Here is a 12,975-nt window from a genome sequence, read left to right as displayed (position 1 = left end):
TGGTTAGGATTTCGAGCTTTCACAGCCTGCAGTGGCCCTAGTCGGTGAACTAGATCCCACAAGCTGTGGGGCATGGCCAAAAAAAGAGAAGAATCAGAATATATTAGCTCATTCAACAACACTGCCAGCTTCAAGATATTCAGGCATTTGAGTTTAGTCACTCAGTTGTATCCGACTCTTTGCGACCCCATGAATCGCAGCATGCCACGCCTCCCTGTCCATCACCAACTCCCAGAGTCCACTCAGACTCACATCCATCGAGTCAGTGATGCCGTCCAGCCATCTCATCCTCTGTCATCCCTTTCTCCTCCTGCACCCTCTTCTTCTCCTGCACCCTCTTCTCCTCCTGCCCCCAAACCCTCCCAGCATCAGAGTCTTTTCCAATGAGTCAACTCTTCACATGAGGTAGCCAAAGTACTGGTTTCAGCTTGAGCATCAGTCCTTCCAAAGAAATCCCAGGGCTGATCTCCTTCAGAATAGACTGGTTGGATTTCCTTGTAGTCCAAGGGACGCTCAAGAGTCTTCTCCAACACCACAGTTCAAAAGCATCAATTCTTCAGTGCTCAGCTTTCTTCACAGTCCAACTCTCACATCCACACGTGACCACAGGAAAAACCATAGCCTTGACTAGATGGACGTTTCTTGGCAAAGTAATGTCTCTGCTTTTGAATATGCTATCTAGGTTGGTCATAACTTTTCTTCCAAGGAGTAAGCGTCTTTTAATTTCATGGCTGCAGTCACCATCTGCAGTGATTTTAGAGCCCCAAAAAATAAAGTCTGACACTGTTTCCACTGTTTTCCCATCTATTTCCCATGAAGTGATGGGACTGGATGCCATGATCTTCGTTTTCTGAATGTTGAGCTTTAAGCCAACTTTTTCACTCTCCTCTTTCACTTTCATCAACAGGCTTTTGAGTTCCTCTTCACTTTCTGCCATAAAAGTGGTGTCATCTACATATCTGAGGTTATTGATATTTCTCCCAGCAATCTTGATTCCAGCTTGTGCTTCTTCCAGCCCAGCGTTTCTCATGATGTACTCTGCATAGAAGTTAAATAAACAGGGTGACAATATACAACCTTGATATACTCCTTTTCCTATTTGAAACCAGTCTGTTGTTCCATGTCCAGTTCTAACTGTTGCTTCCTGACCTGCATATAAGTTCCTCAAGAGGCAGGTCAGGTGGTCTGGTATTCCCATCTCTTTCAGAATTTTCCACAGTTTATTGTGATCCACACAGTCAAAGGCTTTGGTATAGTCAATAAAGCAGAAATAGATGTTTTTCTGGAACTCTCTTGCTTTTTCCATGATCCAGCGGATGTTGGCAATTTGATCTCTGGTTCCTCTGCCTTTTCTAAAACCAGCTTGAACATCTGGAAGTTCATGGTTCATGTATTGCTGAAGCCTGACTTGGAGAATTTTGAGAATTACTTTACTAGCGTGTGAGATGAGTGCAATTGTGTGGTAGTTTGAGCATTCTTTGGCATTGCCCTTCTTTGGGATTGGAATGAAAACTGACCTTTTCCAGTCCTGTGGCCACTGCTGAGTTTTCCAAATTTGCTGGCATATTGAGTGTAGCACTTTCACAGCATCATCGTTCAGCATTTGAAACAGCTCAACTGGAATTCTATCACCTCCACTAGCTTTGTTCGTAGTGATGCTTTCTAAGGCCCACTTGACTTGACATTTCAGGATGTCTGGCTCTAGGTGAGTGATCACACCATCGTGATTATCTTGGTCTTGAAGATCTTTTTTGTACAGTTCTTCTGTGTATTCTTGCAACCTCTTCTTAATGTCTTCTGCTTCTGTTAGGCCCATACCATTTCTGTCCTTTATCGAGCCCATCTTTGCATGAAATGTTCCCTTGGTATCTCTAATTTTCTTGAAGAGATCTCTAGTTTTTCCCATTCTGTTCTTTTCCTCTATTTCTTTGCATTGATCGCTGAGGAAGGCTTTCTTATCTCTTGCTATTCTTTGGAACTCTGCATTCAGATGCTTATATCTTTCCTTTTCTCCTTTGCTTTTCACTTCTCTTCTTTCACAGCTATTTGTAAGGCCTCCCCAGACAGCCATTTTACTTTTTTGCATTTCTTTTCCATGGGGATGGTCTTGATCCCTATCTCCTGTACAATGTCAAGAACCTCATTCCATAGTTCATCAGGCACTCTATCAGATCTAGTCCCTTAAATCTATTTCTCACTTCCTCTGTATAATCAAGATATTAGCGGGGACAAAAACCTTTAAATGCTGAATTATATACCTAGACAAGTTATCAGTGAAATATAAAAGTAGAATAAAATTCAATTCCAGAAGCTCAAGTTCTAAAACCTTGCATCCTTTCTCAAAAAAATACTAGACAATGTACTCTATTAAGACATGGAAAAACAGAAAGAACCAAGAAAGAGATAGTCTTAAGATTCAGGAAAGAGAGGAGGCAACAGAGGAGAAAGTTAGAGGGATGGCAGAAAATGATAATGGCTTAGCAGGCTTAGAGAGCAACTGAATTCTCTCATCGAACAGAGGTCTTGGGGTGGGGAAGGGTTGAACCCAACAATTAAGTTTAACATTATGGAAAATTATATTGAGATGCTCTTTGAGGGTATGAAAAATATTAGGAATAGGTACAGAGAAAACTAAACATTTAACATTCAGTAACTCTGGGGGAAAATTATACAAGACTGGAAATATTATCAAATTAATCTTACTACATACTTCATTCAATAGTGAATAATATTCATATGATCTTCATAATAGAATTTCTGAATGATAATTTACTAAAACTGGTGATAAACTGGGAAGATGAAAGGAGAAAGATACTGGTATTGGGTGGGTGACGACGATGCGGGAGATTGTGAGAGTTAAATTATCATCTGTGTGCGCACGTACTTTGTCGCTCAGTCATGTCTGACTCACTGTGATCCCATGGACTGCAGCCCACCAGGCCCCACTGTCTGTGGGATTTTCCAGGCAAGAGTACTGGATTATGCTGCCATGCCCTCCTCCAGGGGATCTTCCCAACCCAAGGACTGAACCCCCTTCTCTTACATCTTGTGCATTGACAGGCGGGTTCTTTACCACTAGTGTCACCTGGGAAGCTCAAAATAGTCATCTTCTATAACAGAAAGTCAATACCTATTGCCCAAAATTCATAAATCAGAAACTAGCAACTAAACATCAGTTAGAAATGCTTTTGGCTGCTACTAATATCAAGGCCGATTAACAGTAGTTTAGAAAGATGGGATTTAGTTTTTCTCATTTGGAAAAAAAAATAAAAAGCTCTGAAAGTTAGCATTGGTCCCAACACTCAGTTGTGGTATCTCTGAGAGTCTCTTGGCCTTTTTCATGTGGACACAAGACGACCCCATCAACATTAGCCGTTACATCTATGCTTAAGACAGTAAGGAGGAGGAGAGGGTGGTGCTTACCTCAACTAAGTCATTTATGAAGAAAGAAATGCCAGCACGGACACGAGAAGCCTCCTATATGCCTCGATCTCATTGGCCAGACCTGGGTCACAGAACTGTGTTCTGGGTTGGCCAGTCAGCATACTACTTAGAAATATAGAAGTGAATGCCAGAATTTGAAAAAGAAAGCTTAAATGATGAAAAACAGTTGCCCCTGAGGAGTGGGATTGGAAAGTGGGGAGGAGTGAGGCATGGATTGATTTTTGTTATGATATTAACCTGTATCAATTTCAATATTATTCAGTTCAGTTCAGATCAGTTCAGTCGCTCAGTCGTGTCCGACTCTTTGCAACCCCATGAATCGCAGCACACCAGGCCTCCCTGTCCATCACCAACTCCCAGAGTTCACTCAGACCCATCGAGTCGGTGATGCCATCCAGCCATCTCATCCTCTGTCCTCCCCTTCTCCTCCTGCCCTCAATCCCTCCCAGCATCAGAGTCTTTTCCAGTGAGTCAACTCTTCGCATGAGGTGGCCAGAGTACTGGAGTTTCAGCTTGAGCATCAGTCCTTCCAAAGAAATCCCAGGGCTGATCTCCTTCAGAATGGACTGGTTGGATCTCCTTGCAGTCCAAGGGACTCTCAAGAGTCTTCTTCAACACCACAGTTCAAAAGCATCAAGTGAAGGTAATTATTTGACTTTTAAAACTACATATAGTTTATATGCATTATAGTTTACATCCACAAATATACAACTTGGATCAAATAAAATTAAATTAAAAAATAAAAGTACAATTGCAAATATATCATGTTCCCTCTTTCCCAGGGTCTTTGCATTTGCTGTCCTGTATCCCTAAACCTCCTGGTCTCTTTAATCCCTCATCCAACTAGCTCCTAACCTTCCTTCAGATCGTGCTCTATCATTTCATCCCCAGAGAAGCATCATCTACTCTCCCAGATCATGTAGAGGTATATTGGGAAGATATATTTCTCCATGATTTATTAATCCAGGAGATTAATAATTAAAAATGTTCCTCTTTTTGAAAACACTTGTCACAGTTGTGATTTCATATTAACTTGCACAGTGTCTGATCGCTGGCTATCGCCTCCCACTAGACTCTGAGCTTCAGGAGGGCGGAGATGATATCTGTTACTGGCTCTTCATTGTCTCCCCAGCACTTAATACCATTGCTGGCATTTGGTCAGCAGTTTCATAACTCAGAGTTCTGAGTCAGTGTCTTGGCACTCATCTGCCTCTCACAGTAGACACTTTCATGTTCTTACACAACCAAGTTTAAAAGCAGGAAGAAGGAAGGTAGAGCATGTACTTTAGGGATGAAAATCTTTCCCAGAAGCCCCCATCAGACTTCACCTTGTATCTCACTGGCCAGAACTGGGTCACATGGTCCATACAAATCAGGAGCTGGATCCATCTTTCATGAGATCAAGAAATCTTCACTCAATATTGGAATAGATCTGGGTTATCTTAACAAGAAAGTAGTGGGAGACTGCCACTGAGTTAAAAATAAGTGTTAATAGAGATAACAAAGAATTGATAGCTTCATAATACAGATGATAATTTTGACCTTCATTTCAGATAATGTAAGTAACAGATCTGGGATTCAAATCTTTATCTACTTTATTATAAAGTCTGTATCGTGATACCTCCTAGCTTTAAATGTAAAGTTCTTTCTGATTCAAGATGTGGTAGATTTAGTCAGGAATGGCTTCATAGAAGAAACATTTCTTAGGCATGGTCTTGAAAGAAATAACACAAATTGAGTTGATGGAGTGAATGAGAGGGAAGTTATTAGTTACATTAAAACCACTCTCTTGGACTTGCTTGGAGGCCCAGTGGTTAAGAATCCACCTTACAATGCAAGGGACATGGGTTTGATCCCTCATCAGGGAACTAATATCCCACACGCCACAGGGCAACTAAGTCAGCGCTCCCCGACTACTGAACTCATGCAACAATGAAAACCTAGTGCAGCCAAAAAAAAAAAAAACAACCCACAAAAAACACCCTTTTCATTTTTATTCTTATATTAAAGTGCTTTTCATATATCCCATTGATCATCAGAGCATCGCTCTCTATTTTGGGAATTATTATTGCTTTGATGGTCTAAATGAACTATAAATAAACTGAGACAAGAAGACATTTACCTGGGGGAAAATGTCACAGTGAGAACCCAGAGACCATGGCTGGGCTACAGGAGGACAGAATGTTCTGAGATTTTTAATGAGGCATGTTGTTGATGCCTCAAAATACTCTTAAAAATGTCTCAACCTGGAAAACATATTCAAATAACCTAATATCATGGAACTGCTGGTTTCCTGCTTGATAACCTTCAGCAGTTCCTCAGTGCACACAGAGCAACCTCATCTAGGAATTAAGATGTTTCCCAATCTAACTCCAGTTGCTCCAATGCATCCCAACTGGTCTTCCGCACTCAGAGACCTGAGTTGAAAATGGCCGGATGTGGAGTGTGCAGGGCGACATGTAGGAGGGAGCTGTGTTTGTCCAAGGCTTGTGACCATCCCCCCAACATAATCACAAGTGTAAGCAGAGCCATAAAGCACGCATGAAATTGGAAGATGGATCCAAAAATACCAGAGAGGATATCTGGAAGGACCTTAAAGCTTAAGTGAGTGAGTTAAAGTGTTAGTGACTCAGCTGTGTCCGACTCTTTGTAATTAGGTTGATTGTAGCCCACCAGACTCCTCTGTCCATGGAATTCTCTAGGCAAGAATACTGGAGTGGGTAGCCATTCCCTTCTCCAGGGGATCCTTCTGACCTAGGATTTGCCAGAAAGACAGCCCTATAGTGTTGCCCAATTTAGAACTGCACATGGGTCAAACATAGGTCTACCCCATTACAGGCAGTTTCTTTACCATCTGAGCCACCAGGGAAGCCTTAGGAGATCTCAAAACTAGTACATGATCTAGGACATCAAGCCAAGAGATATGAGTGAGTGGATGCCAGTTGGGAGCACTGAGATTTGGACAGCAAAATCTCTAGGGCAGTCGTCTATGGGATCAGACGACTTTCGCTGCTGGGGACAATTTGCTTTTATTACCGTGCTCTTGGTACAGCCCCTTCCCTCCCCTGTATCACATGTTGTCAGCTCTTGCAGGGGGATCTGGCCAAAAGCCCTGACCTTTTCCAAGGTACTGTGGAGACAGCAGACAGTCCTCTATGGCACATGCTGGTCCATGTACTTCCCAGTATACTAAGTTCTGGAGACAGCCAGAGCATAGAACACTTTTACCTGCACTTTTTCCATCTCTTGTTGCAGAACTTAAGAGCAGAAATATGCACGAGGAGAGGAGAAGGAAGAGGCTAAATCTAAGTGGTCCAGCCTAGTGAGAAGGGCCTCATCATGGGCTTGGGCATTGGCATGCAGAAGCCATATGAGGAGGCCATGACTGGCCTCGAAGTAGCAGTTTTCCAGATTGGAAAACAGAAGATTTGCCAGAAAGACAGCCCTATAGTGTTGCCCAATTTAGATGTACTCCCTGATTCTCAGGGCTAGTTTCTTGAAAATCTCTGAGTGGCCTGTACATAGCTCCTTCTGGTTCCTGCGGGATTTTAGTTATTAGAGATGCCCTAGGGCCTTGCTCAGTAAAGCATAGCCACAGATCGGCAATATTGGAATAGCCTGGAAGCTGGTTAGAAATATAGAACCTCAAGCCTCCTAAATTAGACCTATATTTTAATAGGATTTATATGCACATTAAAGGTTTAAGAAGCAGTTTTCTAGAGTTTGGCGATACAGTCATGAGAGGAAGCTGCATCTCCTGGAGGTTCAGAGCAAAGAAGTACAATGGATGACTGTAGGTGAATTTAACCAGTGGATCAGTTGTGCTGTTGCAGCAGGAATTCTTCAGAACTCACTTGGGATTGTCAATGGATGAAACTAACGTGATGAACCGGTGCTGGGAAAGTTTAGAATGAGCTATCATGTTGGTCATTCCCTAAAGCCACTGAACGATCTTAGCATCATTAAAAGCAAAACAACCAGATACTACAGGCTTTCTGAGGTATTCCATGAAAAAGCCTGTGGCATCACCTATTGCCTAAAAAACTGAAGCAACCTAATCAAGCCTCTGGAAACAAGGAAGAGAGGGAAGCAAGTTGAATGACTCCAAAGGAGCCACACCGACACAATAGAATGTTGGGAGGGCTATGGGAAACAGACTTAGTTACTGCAACAAGTCAAGGGCTTGTGGGGCGGGGAGAAGTCTACATTAAAATGGGTATAAAAGACAAACCACTAAACGTAATTGGTAGACCTGGCTTGGATCTTGATTTAGACAAGAAACATGTTAAAGAAATGTATACAGTAATACGGAGATGCACATTGACATCATGGGCTTGGGCACTGGATGCAGAAGCATATGAAGGAGGCCATGATTGGTCTCTTAAGTAGTAGTTTTCCAGACAGGAAGACAGAAGATTTACCAGAAAGACAGCCTCATAGTATTGCCCAGTTTAGATGTCTGAAATGTCTGAAGCTGGCTTGAAAGGAAAGAATTCAACAGAAGGGAGAAAAAGAGTAGATAAAGTAAATGTGGCAAATTTTTTCATAATTACTGAATTTGGGTGAATGGGTCTATGAGGATTCGTTGTATTGTTCTCTCTACTTACTGTGTGAGTTTAATTTTTTTGTACCCAAAAAAATGTTTTTGAAAGCAACAAAATCCAGAGCTCAGTGTCCACATTCATTTGACCGTGATACCACAGGGAAGGGAATGGACGGATGGAAGTGAGTATGGAAGGCTTCAGACAAGGCTTTCAAGAACCTGAATGTGGAACGAGCTGGCTTCTCCATCCTCCACTGGCCCCTGCCTGGGTGAGAGAGAGTGTGGGAAGCATGTGTGTGTGTGTGTGTGTGTGTGTGTGTGTGTGTGTGCATTGAGGGAGGCACTCAGTTTTAAAATATGACATTTAAGCAAAATGATATGATTCTTCCCTGGGAGCTGGTGAGGACCAAGCTGAGGGTGAAGTTCCCAAGGACCAAGTTTGGAGTAGGGAAGTTCTTTCCCTAAATACCAGGTGATGCCCAAACCAAAAAAGCAAAAAGAGCAGAAACTCTGTAAGAAACAAGGTGCCCCAAAGCCATGTAGGTCCCCAGAAACAAAAGAGTCTCAGGAGTTATCAGGGACCGTTTTATGATGAGGCTTTGGATTGAGAGATAGAGAGAATGAGCACATAAGACTTGGAGGTAACAGAGCCAGCCCACCAAGAATATCTTAGAACTTGTTCTCAAACCTGGATGTCCATAGAATCTCCATAAGAGGCTGTTACGAATGCACATTTCCTGACCCGACCTCTAACTGAATGATTTAGAATGCCCTGGGGTGAGGCTCAGGAATCTGTATTTGTAACACGCACTTCCGTATGCCCAGGGTTTTTTTTTTTTTTTTAACAACAGGCAAGCAGTGGTACCAAGACCACAGGCCTGAGGAACTATCAGGTTGCCTTTAGGAATCTACCACTTCATTGGGCCAGCTGGTGCATGGCTGCTGTATGGCTCTTCCCAGCTCTAATGGCCAAGAGCAAAAAGACATCAATTTACCAAAAAAACTCCAGCTTACTCAGTCTTACCTCCTAAGACTTCCTTTCATTGACTATGTGCCCCAGGCAAAGTGCTCTGCACATTGTATCTTAAATACTCATTGCATTTTCCAGCTGGTATTTAAAGCAATTTAATAACTTAAGACAGCTGTAGGAATGAAGAGAGAAGAAAGGTGACCACTCTTTATCTTAAGGATTTTATAGAAATAGAGTTCTTTGGCTTCTACCAGAATCATAAATTGTCCAGAAGGAGGGACCCACAGAAATTATCCTGGAATCCCAGATTTAATCTTGCATTTCTCATTCTATCTCTGTCTGCCGCATACTTTCTGTAGCACTGGTGGCTTGAAGTCAGAACTGCCTGTGATTTTGTGACATGTAAGGCATTCAGTTCAGTTCAGTGGCTGTCATGTCTGACTCCTGGAGACCCCATGGGCTGCAACAGACCAGGCTTCCCTGTCCGTCACCAACTTCCAGAGCTCACTCAAACTCATGTCCATCAAGTCAGTGATGCCATCCAACCATCTCATCCTGTCGTCCCCTTCTCCTCCTGCCTTCAATCTTTCTCAGCATCAGGGTCTTTTCAAATGAGTCAGTTCTTCGCATCAGATGGCCAAAGTTTTGGAGTTTCAGCTTTAGCATCAGTCCTTCCAGTGAATATTCAAGACTGATTTCCTTTAAGATGGACTGGTTGGATCTCCTTGCAGTCCAAGGGTCTCTCAAGAGTCTTCTCCAACACCACAGTTCAAAAGGATCAGTTCTTCGAGGCTCAGCTTTCTTTATGGTCCAACTCTCACATCCATACATGACTAATGAAAAATCCATAGCTTTGACTATATGGACCTTTGTTGGCAAAGTAATGTCTCTTCTTTTTAATATGCTATTTAGTTTGTCTTAACTTTTCTTCCAAGGAGCAAATGTCTTTCAATTTCATGGCTGCAGTCACTATCTGCAGTAATTTTGGTGTCCAAGAAAATAAAGTCTGTCACTGTTTCCATTGTTTCCCCATCTATTTGCCATGAACTGATAGGACCAGATGATGTGATCTTAGTTTTTTGAAAGTCGAATTTAAGCCAGCTCTTTCATTCTCCTCTTTCATTTTCATCAAGAGGCTCTTTAGTTCCTCTTCACTTTCTGCCTTAAGGGTGGTGTCATCTGCACATCTGGGATTATTGATATTTCTCCCGGCAATCTTGATTCCAGCTTGTGCTTCTTCCAGCCTGGGATTTCACATGATGTACTCTGCATACAAGTTAAATAAGCAGGGTGACAATATACAGCCTTGACATACTCTTTTTCCTATTTGGAACCAGTCTGTTGTTCCATGTCCGGTTCTAACTATTACTTCTTTACCTGCATACAGATTTCTCAGGAGGAAGGTAAGGTGGTCTGGTGTTTTATACTCCAAAAATCTTGAAGAATTTTCCACAGTTTGTTGTGATCCATGGAGTCAAAGGCTTCAGCGTAGTCAATGAAGCAGAAGTGTAAGGCATTAGTCATTAAGTATTGCCAACATCTGCTGGATCATGGAAAAAGCAAGAGAGTTCCAGAAAAACATCTATTTCTGCTTTATTGACTATACCAAAGCCTTTGACTGTGTGGATCACAATAAACTGGAAAATTCTGAAAGAGATGGGAATACCAGACCACCTGACCTGCCTCTTGAGAACCCTATATGCAGGTCAGGAAGCAACAGTTAGAACTGGACATGGAACAACAGACTGGTTCCAAATAGGAAAAGGAATACGTCAAGGCCATATATTGTCACGCTGCTTATTTAACTTCTATGCAGAGTGCATCATGAGAAACGCTGGGCTGGAAGAAGCACAAGCTGGGACCAAGATTGCAGAAGAAATATCAATAACCTCAGATATGCAGGTGACACCACCTTTATGGCAGAAAGTGAAGAGGAACTCAAAAGCCTGTTGATGAAAGTGAAAGAGGAGAGTGAAAAAGTTGGCTTAAAGCTCAACATTCAGAAAACGAAGATCATGGCATCCAGTCCTATCACTTCATGGGAAATAGATGGGGAAACAGTGGAAACACTGTCAGACTTTATTTTTTTGGGCTCCAAAATCACTGCAGATGGTGACTTCAGCCATGAAATTAAAAGACACTTACTCCTTGGAAGAAAAGTTATGACCAACCTAGATAGCATATTCAAAAGCAGAGACATCACTTTGCCGACTAAGGTCCGTCTAGTCAAGGCTATGGTTTTTCCTGTGGTCATGTATGGATGTGAGAGTTGGACTGTGAAGAAAGCTGAGCGCTGAAGAATTGATGCTTTTGAACTGTGGTGTTGGAGAAGACTCTTGAGCGTCCCTTGGACTGCAAGGAAATCCAACTAGTCCATTCTGAAGGAGATCAGCCCTGGGATTTCTTTGGAAGGAATGATGCTGAAGCTGAAACTCCAGTACTTTGGCCACCTCATGCGAAGAGCTGACTCATTGGAAAAGACTCTGATGCTGGGAGGGATTAGGGGCAGGAGGAGAAGGGGATGACAGAGGATGAGATGGCTGGATGGCATCACTGACTCGATGGATGTGAGTCTGAGTGAACTCCGGGAGATGGTGATGGACAGGGAGGCCTGGCATGTTGTGGTTCATGGGGTCGCAAAGAGTCGGACATGACTGAGTGACTGAACTGAATTGGACTGAAACCTCTGCTTTGCAAGTGCCTTTATCATTTCAAGAACTCATAATAAAGTGAAAATTTTAGGAGCTCTGCTCGTGTTTTTGAATATGTAAACATTTTTGTAAATGGAATAATGATATATTTGTTATCTATTGCTGTGTAACAGGGTCTCCCCAGTGGCTCAGCGGTTAAGAATCTGCCTGCAATGAAGGAGTTACAGGAGACGCAGATCCTTGGGTAGGGAAGATCCCCTGGAGGAGGGCATGGCAATCCACTCCAGTATTCTTGCCAGGAAAATTCTATGGACAGAGGAACCTGGGAGGGGGCTACAGTCCATGGGAGTCACAGAGTCGGACATGACTGAAGCGACTTAGCACGCATGCACGCTGTGGGACAATCTACCCCAAAATTTAGCGACTTGAAACAACAAAAACTTATTGTCTCACTTGGTTTTGAGAGTCAGGAATGTGGCAGCAGCTCTGCTGGGTGGTTCTGGCTGTGGTCTCTTATGAGGCTGTGGTCAAGCCGTCAGCCAGGTCCGCAGTACCTGAAGGCCAGAGGATCTCTTCCCGAGTTCACTCACACGCTGGTTTCATGGACGAAGGGTTCAATTACTTGCCATGTGAATCTCTCCACAAGGTTGTGTGAGTATCCTTCAGAAATGACTGCTGGCTTCCCCAAAAACAAGTAAGAAAGAGAGAGAGAGGGAGATCTTGGTATCTTTTAAAACTTAATTTTGAAGGTGACATTCCATCTTTTCTGCTGTATGTTATGAGTCACACAAACCAATCTTGGTGCAATGTGGGAGGGAACTATGCTAGGGTGTAAATATCAGGAGGCAAGAGCTTTGGGGGCCATCTTGGAGACTGCCTACCGCATGTGGGTCGGTTTTAAAGCTTACAAAAAATTATTAAAAAAAAAAACTTGAAAAATGCATAGACTCACACATCTTTCTTTATGACAAAGTTATATACAGTGTATTGGGAACAGGACAGTCTTTTAGTAAGGGACTTTAGGCCAATAGGATGTCCAGATGAAGGAGGAAGGGACGTGGAAAGGAAAGGAAGCAAAGAAGGACTTGACCCCTACCTCACACACAAGAAGTTAATTCCAAGTGGATTATAGTTTTAAATATTAAATGTAAAACAATAAACCTTCCAGAAGCAGATAACAGAAAAATATCGGCATGACCTTGGAATGTGTGTGTTAGTTATTCAGTTGTGTCTGACTCTTCGCGACCCCATGGACTGTAGCCCAGCAGGTTCCTCTGTCCACAGAATTCTCCAGGCAAAAATACTGGAGTGGGTTGCCATGTAGTTTTCCAGGGCATCTTCCTGACCTAGGAATGGAACCTGCCTCT

Source organism: Capra hircus, chromosome 14, assembly GCF_001704415.2.
Source record: "Capra hircus breed San Clemente chromosome 14, ASM170441v1, whole genome shotgun sequence".
Classification (NCBI taxonomy): domain Eukaryota; kingdom Metazoa; phylum Chordata; class Mammalia; order Artiodactyla; family Bovidae; genus Capra; species Capra hircus.
This window is presented reverse-complemented; position numbering follows the sequence as displayed.